Here is a 9,958-nt window from a genome sequence, read left to right on the forward strand (position 1 = left end):
CGTGGAATATCTAGCAGGGAAAAAATTTCACCAACTTACTTGTTGCAATGGTGACGTCCTATGACAGTGCCACGCTGAAATTCAGTGATCTCTTTAGAATGACCCATTCTTTCACAACTGTTTGTAAAGGTGACTGCAAGGCTAGCTGCTAGATTTTATGCACTTGAATTCAATGACTAAGAGGTGTGTACCAATACTTTTGTCCATATAGTGTACCTTGCTAGAGAGAGCATCATTTAGGTTTATATATGTAGGATTGGAAACTCTTTATTAGGGTCTATATGGGAAGGTCACATGAACTGCTCTTATGGTTTTCTACTCTCTTCAAGCATATGTTCACACATGGAAGATTTGTTGCAGACATTTCTACATATCAGAATGGGATTGTTTCTGCAGCATCTGCATGGATTTCTGCAAGCCCCATTAAGATTAACGGAACAGTCAAATCCTGTAAACATTGCCTAGAAGAAATTATACACGTTGGGGGAAATGTATGTGAAGCATGGTCTATTTGCTTATATTCTCTGTATTAAATTATATTATTAGTTCTGCTCGAGTCTCAAAGAAATGTGTTATCTGTATGTGTTTATTGTGTGTCCTTCATACATCCATGGCTAGCGGGTTGGCTGAACACCCAGAATTAAAATGCAACTGTTTGTCGTTATCACAACAAACACCCTCATGGGAAAGTACAGTTAACACCACTCCATTTTATGTTTTTCTCCAGGTGTTACGTGATGTCAGCATTTTAATGAAGAATTCTAATTATGTATTTGAAATATTGTTATGGTCTGCTATTGGATGAATAAGAAATATTGTCACATTGCCTCTGATTGGTTAACCTCAAGCCTACACCCCTTTTGAATGATATTATTGTAATTGAGTTTGGCAATAAACCCCCAGAGGAGTATTTTGAGCATAACAGCAGCATCTGTGTGTTCTTTCTCCTCGCTCTATATATCGGTATGAAATCTCATGATTAGGATGCTGGATAAAGTTCCTGGCGTGAGTGTCTGTTGGAACACTCGTCTAAATTTCAGTCTAATATATATTTTGAGCCATTGACTTCCACAACATGTATTAACCCCTTAGGGGCACAGTGAATTTTGGCCTTTGGGACCGAACAATTTTTTTTATACTTCCCTCTTTGCATCCCGGCGCTTATAACTTTTTCATTTATTGTCGAACGTAGCTGTATGAGACTTTGTTTTCTGCAGGGCGAGTTGTACTTCATGTAGGTACCATTTTTTTCGTACATTTACATTATCATTTAATTTCTATACATTTTTATTTTGGCAAAAACTTTAAAAAAAAAGCAGTTCCGCTGCAGTTTTCTTTTTTTTTTTTTTACACCATGCACCGATCATAAATAACATTATACATTTATTGTACAGGTTGTTACGGACGTGGCGATACCAAATATGCGTATATTACTTCACGTTTTGGGACTTATATTTTGAAAGTTTTTTTTATTGTAAAAATGTGTATTTCTGTGTATTTTTTTTATTTAAAGAGGCTCTGTCACCAGATTTTGCAACCCCTATCTGCTATTGCAGCAGATCGGCGCTGCCATGTAGATTACAGTAACGTTTTTATTTTTAAAAAACGAGCATTTTTGGCCAAGTTATGACCATTTTCGTATTTATGCAAATGAGGCTTGCAAAAGTACAACTGGGCGTGTTGAAAAGTAAAAGTACAACTGGGCGTGTATTATGTGCGTACATCGGGGCGTGTTTACTACTTTTACTAGCTGGGCTTTCTGATGAGAAGTATCATCCACTTCTCTTCAGAACGCCCAGCTTCTGGCAGTGCAGATCTGTGACGTCACTCACAGGTCCTGCATCGTGTCGGCACCAGAGGCTACAGTTGATTCTGCAGCAGCATCAGCGTTTGCAGGTAAGTAGCTACATGGACTTACCTGCAAACGCCGATGCTGCTGCAGAATCATCTGTAGCCTCTGGTGCCGACACGATGCAGGACCTGTGAGTGACGTCACAGATCTGCACTGCCAGAAGCTGGGCGTTGTGAAGAGAAGTGGATGACACTTCTATACACAACGCCCAACTAGTAAAAGTAGTAAAAACGCCCCGATGTACGCACATAATACACGCCCAGTTGTACTTTTACTTTTCAACACGCCCAGTTGTACTTTTGCAAGCCTCATTTGCATAAATACGAAAATGGTCATAACTTGGCCAAAAATGCTCGTTTTTTTAAAAATAAAAACGTTACTGTAATCTACATTGCAGCGCCGATCTGCTGCAATAGCAGATAGGGGTTGCAAAATCTGGTGACAGAGCCTCTTTAACAAAAGTTTTTTTTTTTATTGATTTAACTTTTTTTAATCCCATAAAGAGATTTTTCATTTTGATTTTTGAACTTTAATGTACTGGCATATATCTATATAATGATTGTACACAGGCAGTTGTTAGGGCATACCAAAGTATGCCCTAACAACAAGAAATGTGATCAGGCAGTCCTGGGGTCCTTCAATGGACCCTGGGCCGCCTGCCAAAACCAGGTATAACCATTGATCGCGTCACAGGGATTTCCTGTGACGCGCTCAAAGAGGATACCCCATTCTCACTTTAGCTTTGAATGCTGCAATCAGCTTTGATCGCGGCATTCAAGGGGTTAACGGCGGAGAGAAGAGGTTTCTCTCCGCCGATAGAGCGGGCAGTGTATTATGGTCGCTGCACCGCTCATCATGGCACGCGGAAACTGGCTGTCACACAATGACTAGAATACTCGTCCTAATGCGCCAAGTACCCGCCGCTCAGGATGAGTATTCTCGTTTATATCTAGTTATCATGAAAGGTCTGTGGATCCACTGGGCCGTACCGCCTTGGCGGTAAGGCAGTTGGCCAACGGAGCAGGTGAAAGTCTATAGTTCGTATGGGTATCTGTGGCAGCTCAGACAGCAGCAGGGCAGGCTCGGCTGGGACTAGGCAGCAGGTAGACGTCAGGCGAGGTGAAGCAGGTCAGACGTGGATACAGCACAACACGACTTTGGCACAGCAAGTACTAGACCAGGATGGTATGGAATTCAAGGAACAGGAACTAGAACAGGAACAGGAGGCCATCACATAGACAAACTAGGAAACATCAACAACGCTCAGGCATAGAAGCAGGGGGCTGGATCCTTCTTATAGTCCAGGGTACTCACAGGTCAAAGTTCATCAAAAGGTCCGGTGCGCGCGCGGCCCCTTTAAGAGCGGGCACGAGTGTGCGCGCGCACCCTACGAGATACGGCTGAGGTGAGTGGACGCGAGCGCTGGCATCTCCTGAGGAGGAGGCTGGGGCCAGCGCTTGCCGACTCATGGCTGAGGCTGTCAGGAGGGGATTGGAGCTGACAGCCCGCAGCCACGACATTACACTAGTTAAAGGGGTTGTCCGAGATACCAACATTTTTTCAAAAACTGTGTCATACATTACCCCTTATACAGACAACCTAAATAAAGCATTATTTTTAAAAAAAATTCTACTTAGCAAATTTCTGCTTTGAATTTAGCAGTTTGTTTACATGCAGTTCAGCTCTGGTTTGTTGATCTTTCCTTGTTATGAAACTTTTTTCCCGTGCACGCTCATTGCAGGCTGCAATGAGCGTGCACGTACCTTCCAAGAGTTCATGTGAGCTGTCCTTGCTCCTCCCGCTGACCTCCTTCACTGCACTTGTCTCCTTGCTGACATTCTTGAAGGATGATGAGCAAATGTTCTCCCCCCATTATGTTTTTCACATTTATGTTTTCTTTCTCTTTTCAGGTCTATAAACCTCTTCGTCTCCACCCTCTTCTATCTCTTGTCTCTCTCCACTAAGGCCATGTTCACACAGAGTTTTTTTGCAAGAGGAATATCTGCCTCAAAATTCCGTCTTGAAGTTTGCGGCAGATTTACCTCTCCCTGCGTCTTTTTGCGTCGTTTTTCCCGGCGTTTTTTGTGCGCTGTTTGCGGCTTTGTTTGCGTATTTGTTTGCCGCTTTGTTCGGGGCGTTTTTCGCTTAGTTTATCTTGGCGTTTTTTGCTTGTTTGTTTGTGTATTTTTTTGCGATGTTTTTTGCTGTGTTTTCCATTGCGTTTATCGTAGCCTTTTTCACGTCGTTTATCATTTCTTTTTTTGCGTCGTTGTTTGCTCCTATTTTTGCTGCATTTTTCGTTGCGTCTTTCGTGGCGTTTTCCCAGTTGGTTTTCGCTGCGTTCTTTGCCTCTGTTTGCGGCGTTTCTCGCGTCTTTTTCCGCGATGTTTTTCGCAGCTTTTTCCGTGGCGTTTATCGTAGCCTTTTTTGCGTCGTTCTTCGCGTTTTTTTTTCTGCGTTTTTCATTGCGTCTTTCGTGTCGTTTTCCCTGTCGTTTTTCGTGGCGTTCTTTGCCTCTTTGTTTGAGGCTTTTTTCGCGGCTTTATTTGTGATGTTTTTCGCGGCATTTATCGTAGCCTTGTCTGCGTTTTTTTTTTGCGTCTGTTTTTTGCGTTGTTTGTGGCTTTTTTTGCTGCGTTTTTTGCGTAGTTTTCCGTGGTGTTTTTCGCCCGCGGCAATTGAGCGCCGCAGGCATAAAACAACGCGAAATACGCTTTCTCTGCCTCCCATTGAAGTCAATGGGAGGTCAGAGGCGTAAACGCCCGAAGATGGAGCATGTTGCTTCTTTTTCCCGCAAGGCAGTTTTAATGCTCGATTTTAATGCTTGTTACAACAAATTGCAGCATAAATCACGCACCAAACACGCTTGTTTGGTGCATGGTTTTCACACATGCATCTACTTGAGTGTAGGTGCATGATAACGCACCAATAGAGGACATGCAGTATGTTTCACGCGGCGGACTCTCGCTGGGTGAAAACGGCCCCATTGAAATAAATGGGTCGCGTGTGCTGTGCGTGGTTTCGACGTGGTGTGAATGGGGCCTTATGCGCGATTTACACTAGCGTGAATCAAGTCTGTGTGCTGTGCTTTGAAAAAACGCACAACACACGCAACCCATTTATTTCAATGGGGCCGTTGACACATGTGTGACTTTTCACGCAGCGAGAGTCCGCTGCGTGAAACATACTGCATGTCCTCTATTGGTGCGTTATCCTGCACCTACACTCACATTGAAGTCAATGCATGCGTGAAAACCACAAACAGCACACACGTGTTTGGTGCGTGATTTACACAGCAATTTGTTGTAAAAAAGAAGAAAAAAATGGGCTGGCTTTGTGAGTGCGTGAATAACACATGACAATCGAAAAGCACACTGATGCATAAGGGCGGATTTGAACGAGCGTGTGCGTTTTGCGCACACAAATACGGTGGCGTTTTGCGTGCGCAAAATGCACTTGACAGCTCCGTGTCATGTTCATACGGATGCGCGGCTGCGGTTTTCGCGCAGCCGCCATCATTATGACACTCTGGATGTTTGTAGCACGTGGTGCTTTTCTGTTTACATTCATTATTTTACTGCTGTTGCGCGAATCACGCTCGTCCCACGGAAGTGCTTCCATGGGATGCGCCTGATTTTCACGCACCTATTGACTTCAATGGGTACGTGATGCTCGAAAAACGCAGAAATATAGAACATGTCGCGAGTTTTACGCAGCGGACTGACGCTGCGTAAAATTCACGGACTGTCTGCACTGCCCCATAGACTTGCATAGGTCTGTGCGACCCGCGTGAATACCACGTGGGTTGCACGGACGTATAGCACGTTCGTGTTAATCCGCCCTAACGCAAACACACGGATGGGATTGACGCAAGTTTTTCACGCGCGGAAAATACACACGCTAGTGTGCATGAAGCCTTACTAATGGACGCTGTTAGACAGTGGCCATTAATAATGCACTAGTAATACATTTTTAAATAAATGAGAAGGACATAGAAAAAATATTGTAATAAAATAACACACAACACTTGTTAACGATTTTATTAAAAATAAAAAAGGTGTCATTGAACCTGATGTAGTACCAAGGACCCAACCTGTAAAAAAACACCTAATAACTAAGAAAAAAAAAAGAAGAGGGATGCTTAGATACACTGCTCATGTGTGATACTGTTAGACCATGTATCTAAGCCTACCACAAGGTAGCCTTAGTAACATTACCCAAGCAGACAGTGTCACACATGGGCCATGTATCTAAGAATACCACATGTTAGGCTTAGATACAGGGCCCCAAAACACTAATCTTAGGGTATCTTCACACGGCAGCGTCCGTAACGGCCGAAATTACGGGGCTGTTTTCAGGAGAAAACAGCCCTGTCGTTTCAGCCGTAACGGCATGTGCAGGCGCTTGAACGCCGCGTCCATTACGGACGTAACTGTAGCTGGTTTTCCATGTAGTCCATGGAAAACGGCTCCATTTACGTCTGAAGAAGTGACATGACACTTCTTTGGCGCGGGCGTCTATTTACGCGCCGTCTTTTGACAGCGACGCGTAAATATACACCTCGTGTGAACAGACAAACGTCTGCCCATTGCTTTTAATGGGCAGATGTTTGCCAACGATTTCAAGCCGTAATTTCGGACGTAATTCGGGGGTTAATACGCCCGAATTACGTCCGTAAATAGGCCGTGTGAACATACCCTTATACAGGAATAAAAAGAATGTCATCTGGGGTCCTGTATCTAAGCCTACATTGTGTTAGGCTTAGATACAGGCTCCATGTGTGACACTGTTTGTTAGACCCTGTATCTAAGCCTAACAATGTAGGCTTAGATACAGGACCCCAGAAGATCTTATCTAGTTCAGGACCAGACACCGTTTAGCCATTTTTAGCACGTGTTCGTTAAATGGCTCTAACTTTTTTATTTGTTGGGCTAACGACGTTATTTCCGTAGACAATGGAGGTTTATTTTTTTATCGTTTTTGTACCCACCTTTTTTGCCATTTTAGAATTTTCATTCATAAAGTTTGAAAATAGTAAAAAAATAAGCTTTTTTACGTTTCAGCTATTTTTTTTGGTAATAACATAGTTTTACCCTAAAATAGACCTTTTATTTGTGATCGTCATTGTTTACCGTAAATTTTTATATATTACATGTCTATATTAGGGTAATTGGGACAGCGCTAGCGTTACAACAATGATTGGCGGGGGGGACGGTATTTTTTTGGGGTGGGTATTTTATGTGTATTTATTATTTAATTTTTTTTTGTACTTTACTATTTTTTTATTACTATGGTCTGTTCCTCAAAGGTCAAAAAAGACCTTTGGGGGACTTTATATATTTTTTTTCTTTTACACCATCTTTTCCCCTGTAACTGGAGCTGCACAGCAGCCCCAGTTACAGGGGAAATCAGCCCTCTCATAGTGACGATTGTCTCTAATAGGGCTGTGCTGGGTCTTGTAAGACCCAGCAGCAGCCTGCCACTAACGGCACCCGGCGATCATGTGACCAGTCACATGATCACCGGGAGGAATAGGGACCGCGCCGCTGCTGCTGTCTCTATTCCTATACACAGCGTTCATTGAGCGCTGTGTAAAAGACATCGGAGAAGACAGAAGCAGCGAAAGCTGCTTCTATCTTCTCCTCCGGGTCCCCGGCAGTCACTGACAGCCGGAGACCCGACATTCCCGCAGGTGCCGTCCCTCTTCACTTTTTTCACTGTGAACACGCATAGGCGCGCTCACAGTGAAAAAAAGCTGCATAGGCTGGGTGGGCACCCGCAGAAACGACACGTCTCCAGTGTCGTGTCCCATCCGAGGTCTCGCTGGGGCGAGACCATGTGATCGGGACACGACACGACAGTGGAGGAGGAAGAAAACGTGACGTCAGAAGACAGGTGATCGGAAGAAAAGAGCTGCCAGAACGGAGAACAGAAGCAAGATTGCACAGGTAAGTATATTAGGGAATATTTATTGTGTGTTTAACTTTTAAATAAAAATTTATCTCGGACAACCCCTTTAATACAGTTTTAAAGTTAGGCTATGTTCACCTCTGCGTCAGTGCTCCGTTCTGACGTAGCTTTCCGTCGGAACGGAACCCTGATTGGCACAAATGGAAACCATAGGTTTCCATCACCATTGATTTCAATGGTGACTGATCCGGTGCCAATGGTTTCAGTTTGTTTCCGTTGTAAAGGGTTCCGTCGTTTTGATGGGGTGAATACCGTAGACTACGGTATTCATCCCGTCAAAATGACAGAACCCTTGCACAACAGAGACAAACTGAAACCACTGGCACCGGATCAGTCACCATTGAAATCAATGGTGATGGAAACGGAAACCTATGGTTTCCGTTTGTGCCAGTCAGGGATCCGTTCCGACGGAAAGCTACGTCGGAACGGAGCCCTGACGCAGAAGTGAACATAGCCTAATTTTAAAACTATTAACTAGATATAAACGAGAATACTCGTCCTGAGTGGCGGGTACTTGGGACGGAGCCCTGACGCAGATGTGAACTAAGCCTTATACAGTGTAATGCTAGACCAGACAGGCAGAAACTGCAGCAAATGAATTACAATGGCACATGCTGTATGATAAATTTGGCGCATCTTGCTAGACATGTTAGACACTTTTCTAAGCGTACTTTACATCAATAACTTGTGCCGAAGAAGAGGAACGCGCCATTAACAAATCTGCACATTTTACGCCTCAGCTTAGCCATGTATAAATATTATTAAAATGACTGCATTATATTGTTTGAGATATGTATTAGATATGTTTTTAATCTTCTCTTAAATGAATGTATTCCCTATCATCTAAGATAGGGTAAAGGTGACATCATCTGGCATTCCAAACTAATGGATACTAGGAAGAAAGTCATTACCTTATATGGAAGTATTTTTGGGTGTATGCCTATATGTACTTGGCATCATCTGATTGGTTAATGTGTGTTAATTGAAGGCATGAACCTATAAATAAAGGCTCCATCCATTATTTTGGGGGCCAAAATAAAGTAAGGGGAGCAAACCTCAGGAATGGGGAAGTCCAAGGACAAAATAAAAACGGTGCTGGGATCAGGGGACAGCGGGATTCATTTTAGATATGCAGTTGTGATTTGATGACCTAGTGACCGGTCCTGTTTAATGTGAATATAAATGATATATAGGAATACATATTAAAAAGTACTTTTTTTCAACAGTAAATTTCCAATCCACTCTTAGTTGGTGAATGTAGAAGTCTGAGACTGAATGAGTAATAACTGAGCACTAAACTTACTTGTTACCACAGGGATTTCTAGAGCATCGTGTAATGGCATCAGATGGCCTACATACAGCATGAACTACGCACGATGCTAAATGTTTTATACATTACCCTATGGTGTTTTATTATCGTTTTAAAGCAATTCCTTACTGGCACTGTAGATGCACACAACAGGGTAATGTGTTAGAACAGCAGCTGGGAGAATACCGTCATAAGACAGAACATGCGTCTAAGAGCACAAAAACAATAGCACCGTCATAGTTCTGAAATGAGGCGGCAACTGCATTTTGCCAATAACAAAAATGAATTATATGGTAATTAGATTTTGTGCAGCACCAAGGCTCTATCACAAATATGACTACAAAAAAGTTTGTGACTTGGTAAAAATATATGGTTTAGTGCTGATCCTAAACTACAACCTGTATTAGGGTATGTTCACACGCTAAAGTAAAAACGGCTGTAAAATGCAGAGCTGTTTTCAAGGCATCAAACGGCGCTGTACTAATGAGTGACGGTGCTGGCCCTAAAGACCAAGAACATGGCGCGCACTGCACAGCACCCCCATGTTCTTTGTCTTTAGTGCCCATCCAGCCGCTCATTAGTGCAGCGCCGGCCGCATTCCATCGTGCTAATCATACGGGCACAGCAAGTGTGCCCATGCAATCAGCAGTGGGGCAAAGGCTGTAATAGGCAGCCACAGCCCTGCTCTAACGGCAGAGATCAGAGAAACCTCTGCTCTCCGCCGTTATCCCCTTGAATGCCGAGATCAAAGCTGACCACGGCATTGAAAGAGAAAATTAAAAGTTTGATCGTGTCACAAGTAATCCCTGTGATGCGATCGAGGGACA

Source organism: Rhinoderma darwinii, chromosome 12 (assembly GCF_050947455.1).
Source record: "Rhinoderma darwinii isolate aRhiDar2 chromosome 12, aRhiDar2.hap1, whole genome shotgun sequence".
Classification (NCBI taxonomy): domain Eukaryota; kingdom Metazoa; phylum Chordata; class Amphibia; order Anura; family Rhinodermatidae; genus Rhinoderma; species Rhinoderma darwinii.